A 6,466-nucleotide genomic window follows, 5' to 3' on the forward strand; every position below is an offset into this window, starting at 1 on the left:
ATGTCTTGGATAAGACAAAGACCAACTAGGACCATTTTATGAAGTGTTATGATAAAAACTACACTAACTCTTAAATATTTGGTTGTCAAGAAATGTTTAGGATCAAAGAGTCAGTGGGAGTCTTAATGGTCTTGAAAGGTTTCAAGAACAAATCAAATAAACCTTATCGATCATCACTAGCACACGAGTTGAGGTTTACAACCTATCGTGTTGACACTATTTTGTTTTCTATGCTATTCCAATTGAGTTAATTGTGCATATGAGTCCTATGAGTTCTCGTTTGAATGCACAAAAGGCAAGGACCTTGATCAATGGAAAGTACTTTGATAGGCAAAGGTGAACTGCTTAACTACTTGGAAGACATGGTGGGCAGCTGTGCTACCATAAGGCAAGAAATCAAGATTAAGAAAGTTCGGTCCATATGAGTTTGAATTTGTCATAAACTTTGGTTTTAACAAATTCACATGGATAGGAACACATACACCGTTTAAATCTAAGTGTCATAAGATTTCCTCCTTCATGAAAATGATTGTGAGGAAATGCTTTCACTAAGAAATATTTTAAAAGGATAGTGATTGTAAAATTGCATTCTCAAATTCGATTATGGTTTCCATGATTTGAGTTGTGAGGTTTGGCAATTAGTCTTAATTGTTTAGACACACATATGAACTATCTAAGGCAAAGGTGTATAAGTTCAAGAGGCTTTGATAAAAGATTATCAAAGCACTAAGTATTAGAAATATGGACTTAAGAAATTCAATACGTATTGTTTTTCTGAAAGTTAAGATGTTTATAAATACATGTCGAAGCTAGTGGGAGCATAAGTGTTATGTTTTATAATAATCATCATAATAGTGGGAGCATAAATGTTATGATTGTATGATTATTAAGAAAGGTATTGCAAGTTGGCAATATTAATTATAGAAAACAAGAGTCATTCTTTGCAAAGTTGTAAGGATGGAATAGTTGTTTTGCTATAATTAAGGGAGAGAATATTATGCTTCATTTCAAATCTAAAGGCTTAGGTTGAGAAATGTTGATAAATTTAGTCAAAGGTACATAGTGTGTTCTTAAAATTTCGATTGTGATTACGGCATTCCTCTTCACAATTCGAATTTTGAGAACATAGCAAATAAAACATTATGCATCGTGTCCCATACGCTTCGGGTATAGGATCGATTGCAAATGCTTTAATATTTGACCATTCTAAAATTTTCCAAATATCTAGAATCGGTTTTGACTAAAATAATTAAACAACTATCAAAGGACAATCTAAAGTTCGACGATGAATGGTTTCTTGTGAGTAGTTAGAAGCATGGTATTGGATGGACCATATCGACATTATTATAAATAGAAAAGATTCTATTAAGAATGAGTTGTAATATGGAAAATATGGAAATGTTTCCATATTGGATGGACCATATCGACATTATTATGAATAGATAAGATTCTATTAAGAATAAGTTGTCATATGGAAAATATGGAAATGTGTCCATATTGGGAATTGAATATTGAAAATCTATGTATAGATTAGAAACATTTATGCAAAAGGATGTTTAAAGGAATGTACTTTGAGTGAGAGACATCATATCTAAGGAATTGTCTTGTAACAGTCTCCGATAGAGGACTTTGTAATATCATTGGCAATAGTCTTTGTGACTTTGGTGCAGTGACATTACGGAAGGATCATTGCATAAAATGTTAGAATCTAGCATATTCTATAAGTAGCAAGAATTTGATATTCTTTCACTTATGGAAAAGGATTTGGAGTTGTGAAATGAGAATGATTGGAAATGTGTTCATTTTGATCTATTTCATAAATAAAGAACCATAGGTAAACATTGTGTGCATGCTAGGAGCATGGGACAAGTGTAATAATTCAAGTAAGAAGTCGATTACCCGAAACGACAAATAATGAGTAATCAATATGGTGATAAATAAAAGGTGTTTATTTATGCTCAAAGGTTTGAGGCCATATGGGATTAGTATTATTCTTGTGTTTCACTTTGCATATTTTGACTTCCTGAATAATTTAATTGGTTTAGAACAGTCAAATTATTTGAACGGGCCACAGTCGTTCATATGTTGGAAGTAGATATGAATGAAGACTGTCGTGAATTGGTGTGTGGATTGTCTAAAAGAGTATTAGACATAAGTAAATGTTTGCTGCAATGTTCATGAGTGCTTATGAATAAGATTTGAGCATTGGATTAAACCCACACTCACTTGGATCAATCCATGAATTGTATCACAAGTGATTGGTGAGACGATAACATCTTATATTCTTGAAACCGAGATGTGTGAGTTGTATCTTGCAAATCGGTTGCACATTGATAATATGTAAACGCACCAGTAACTTGGTGTCATAAAACATATTGTTGTGTGTGATTTGGTGAGTGAGTACAAGCAAACATTGTATCAAAGTTTATCCGTTCCTTTTATCCAAAGTAGGATAAAAGTGATATCTTTTGGCCCTTCGATGATTTAGTGATGACAAACGTAAATGCTCAGTCGGGCTAGGGCTAATTTGATTTGTTCAATTAGTTAGTCGTCATAAATTGGGAATCGAGAAATACTACAAAGAAGATGATTTGAAATCATGTCTCATACGATATCTAGAATGGAGGAATATATGATTCCTTATCTAAAGGACACGCGTATCTGATAGGGTCAAAGTTGACAGCTGCTTTGGAAAGCTACGATTTTAGATTAGGATCTGAAGTCATATGCATAATAGTTATTAGACTTATCCAAGTGGGAGACTGTTGGATTAGTGTCTAAGTCCATAACTATTTTGGTATGTACTTGACTCGATGGTGCATGGTCCTTTTGGGTTGCCTTCACCAAAGCAACTTGATATGATGAATTATGGAGAGAAATGATTAAATATGATTTATTAATATATTATGGGAATAATATATTAAAGGAGAAATCATATTGTTTAATTAATATTAGTCAAGAATTAATTGGTAATTAGTTTTGTGACTAAAAGAGATTAATTAAACTTAAGGGACTGGAATTGTAATTATAAGATAATTGCAATTTGGGCTATGGATTGCCTTATATTAAGGAGTGGACGAATTCTATGGGAAAGCCCATGAGGAAATCGTCCAAGGCCTTAAGGAAAGGAATCTATGGGTTGCTTAGGGCTTAAACATCCAATTTAGGGTTTCCTTGTTAGATAACCCTAATAGCCTAACTATATATACATCCCTTATGACCTAAAAACGTGGCTAAGCATCATTCTAGGGTTTAACACATTTTAGGGCAGCCTCCATCCTCTCTCCTCTTTATCCTCTTTCTCTTGATGTTTGTGAAGCATTAGAGGAGTGACATTTGTGACTCTAAGCTTTCTAAAGTCAATACAAGGAGGAATTGGATTGTTATTGCTACATAACAATCACGGTAATGTCTTAAACCCATTCTTATGTTAATATGATTACTTGTATGCTAGAATTAGGGTTTATAGTCTTGGATAACTTGCATGTACAATAGAGGAACCTAGATCCAAGTATTAGGTTTTGTATGAGCACATAGGATGTTCTTATGACCAAAACCCATCAATTATCTCATTTAGTGCTCGGAATCCCTCGCAAATCACTCTGATTACTTTCTAAAACATTCCTCCATGGTTTCTCCAAGCCCAATCATTATTCTGCCTGAGCTGTCACTTCACTTTAAAAGCTGCCTTATGCAAAGTGTTAAAACATGAAAAGTGTGCATGAAAAATCAAATCACATTTATACCTTTCGCGTTTGATCGGTTTCCCTATGTCGTATGTTGTGAAGCCCATCAATAGAGTTCAACGGTTCATATATAATAATGTTATAACATAAGATCTATAGATATTTTTTTGAAAACAAAATTGGCATCCAAAAAAGGTTAAGGGCACAATGTGGTGACCTCCTACCTATTATGTTTATGCAAAACTTTTATTTTTATATTGAAATAAAACAGATAACCTCCTACCTACTATGTCTATGCAAAATTTTTATTTTTATATTAAAATAAAACAATTACATTTTAACTTGTATTGTAGAGCGTTTATTTTACTATAGTCCGACTTCTATTGTATTTTTTGTATAAGATTTGTGTGTGAGAGAGAGAGAGGCATACCTTGACGTAAATGTATATGCATATAATTTTTTTTTGAGGGAGTTCCTAGGGTGACTTAGACAACTACTCAATTTCATCTTGGGTAAAAAAAATCACTTTTTTTGTACTAGGGTGCAACTACCAAAAAAAAATATATATGCAACTATTATAGCTTATATTTAGAAAAAAAAAAAAAAAAGCAATATGATACAACAAGACGTCACTATTGCTAGACACTATTATTTATTTTCAACAATTTTTTTTCTTTTAATGACCGAATTTCTTGAATGTTTTAATTAACAAAGGTTGCAGAGTTGCCTTTTTGTTATTTAAAATGGATCAATTTTCTTGTGATTTATGATTATCCCAAACATGTTATATATAACATAATAACTTAATAAAAAATGTATGAAATTAACCGATTAAAAGTTATCCAAAATACATTCAAATGTATTTCAAAACTTCATAAAAGCCTATTTTATTTAAACAAAATCAATTTTAATCCAGGTTGCATTAGTTGTAAGGGGTTATCGTTAGTTAGAGTCCCTGATTAATTAAACCATTCCTAAAACTATTACTTGAGAGTTCAATTTTGGCAAATATCAATTACCATTAATTGCGTAAAGATCCGTTGTTAAGATTTCCTTCCAAATTAAACATATAAACAGAAAATCAAAAAACCAACGAAACCCTAAACCTCCCCACTGCATGTGTTATATAAACACCCACTTCTTCCGCTAGATTTTTCACAACCATCAACAAACAAAACGTTGCCGGAGAACGCCCATTTTATCGCCGGAGATATAGAGAAACTGTGTTTCCGATTTGGTGTGTAAGTTCTCTTTCTCAACATCCGATCTTATCGAACTTGGATAATTATCAAGTTAATGCGAATCTAATTGAAAACTCTTGTTTATCTTTTTCTTGATTTCGCAGATAACAGAAGTTGAATATGGAAGAAAAAAAGAGATTCTATTTGCCGTGTGCAGACGACGATGGAAATCCAAATTGTTACATCTGCGGAGCCAATTTGCCATCGATGAAATTCCTGTATCATCATATGCTCCTCCACACTGATTCCGATTGGTTTGATATTTTACCATCGGAGCCATTGAAGTCCACCGTAATTGTCTGTCGTACACTTCTTTCTATCATAACATCAAGAAACTCTGATCCATTAGATGATGATTTGAAGGTTAACGACGACAAGGGTTTCAATGATGATGGGGAGATTGTCGATTTGACGAAGTTTCTACTATCGTGGAAGCTGACTGGTAAGAGAGGCCGCCCGGCTGTCACGGGCAGGAGAGGCTGCCCGGCTGCATGAAAATGAATTAACGAACGAAATCAACTTCTTGCATGATAAGGTGTATCTCAAATTCTTGCAATTGAATATTGAATTTGAAGATCGGTTTTGGTCGTTTTAATCTTTCTTTTTTGTCATAAACTAGTTTTTTTAATGAAAATGTGGGTCAATTCATGATATAATTCTCATACATGCATGCTACAAATTACAAAGTCTCAGAAAATCACTCCCAAATCTATCAAGAATATTAATTCTAATTAATAGTACTAATGCTAAATATTAACATGAATAATTAGTTAAAATGAGTTGCTATAAAATTATTAAATTTTAATAGATAAAATTTCTATTAATAAGAGTAGACTTATAGGATTTTAATTGTAAAAAATATATTTATAATTGAACTTTTACAACATTAAACCCAAAATTAATTAAAGAAATGTATGATTGTATGGCTAGTTTCTAATGACAAACTATGGAGAAAAAATCCATTTGCGTTGAGAAAGTTTCTAGAACAAACTTAAATGATGATGAACAAAATTAGAAATCAAAAACTGGTTATTGCATATAGTTTTTGCTATTGTAAAAAAGTGGTAACATTTTGGAATATAAGGGACCATTATTGTAAAATTTAAAAAATGGAGATGCGGGGTATCGATCCCCGTACCTCTCGCATGCTAAGCGAGCGCTCTACCATCTGAGCTACATCCCCGTTTGTTTACAATTGTTATATCACACTTAAATCTTCTTTTTTTAATTTCTAGAAAACGAATTTAATTAGTCCAGAGTATATATGTGTTTCAAGTTTGAATAGATTAATATTATGATCCACTAAAAGAAAGTCGTTTTCTTCCCTCGGTTTTCTTATGAGCATTTTCGGAAACAAAATTTTCATCCTTTGGGTAATGATCATGAATTTCAATCTTGAGGGTAAAATGGTCCAAAACAAAAAAAAAAAAATCTTCCCACTCGTAAACCTGAGAGCAAAAAGCATCAGAACAACTAAAAACGGATGTAAAATTATGTAATGAGGTTGAAATCTTCAATTAACCAAAACGAAAACAGCCC

General features: G+C 32.4%; 1 non-coding gene across 1 annotated transcript; it reads right to left on the reverse strand.

The window, feature by feature from the left end:
• Nucleotides 1–6,037: 6,037 nt before the first annotated feature.
• Nucleotides 6,038–6,110, reverse strand: TRNAA-AGC (transfer RNA alanine (anticodon AGC)). The gene has a single exon. It is a non-coding gene; the product is annotated as a tRNA-Ala (tRNA).
• Between the last annotated feature and the right edge of the window lie 356 nt (nucleotides 6,111–6,466).

Source organism: Lactuca saligna, chromosome 9, assembly GCF_052625555.1.
Source record: "Lactuca saligna cultivar CGN05327 chromosome 9, ASM5262555v1, whole genome shotgun sequence".
Lineage (NCBI taxonomy): Eukaryota > Viridiplantae > Streptophyta > Magnoliopsida > Asterales > Asteraceae > Lactuca > Lactuca saligna.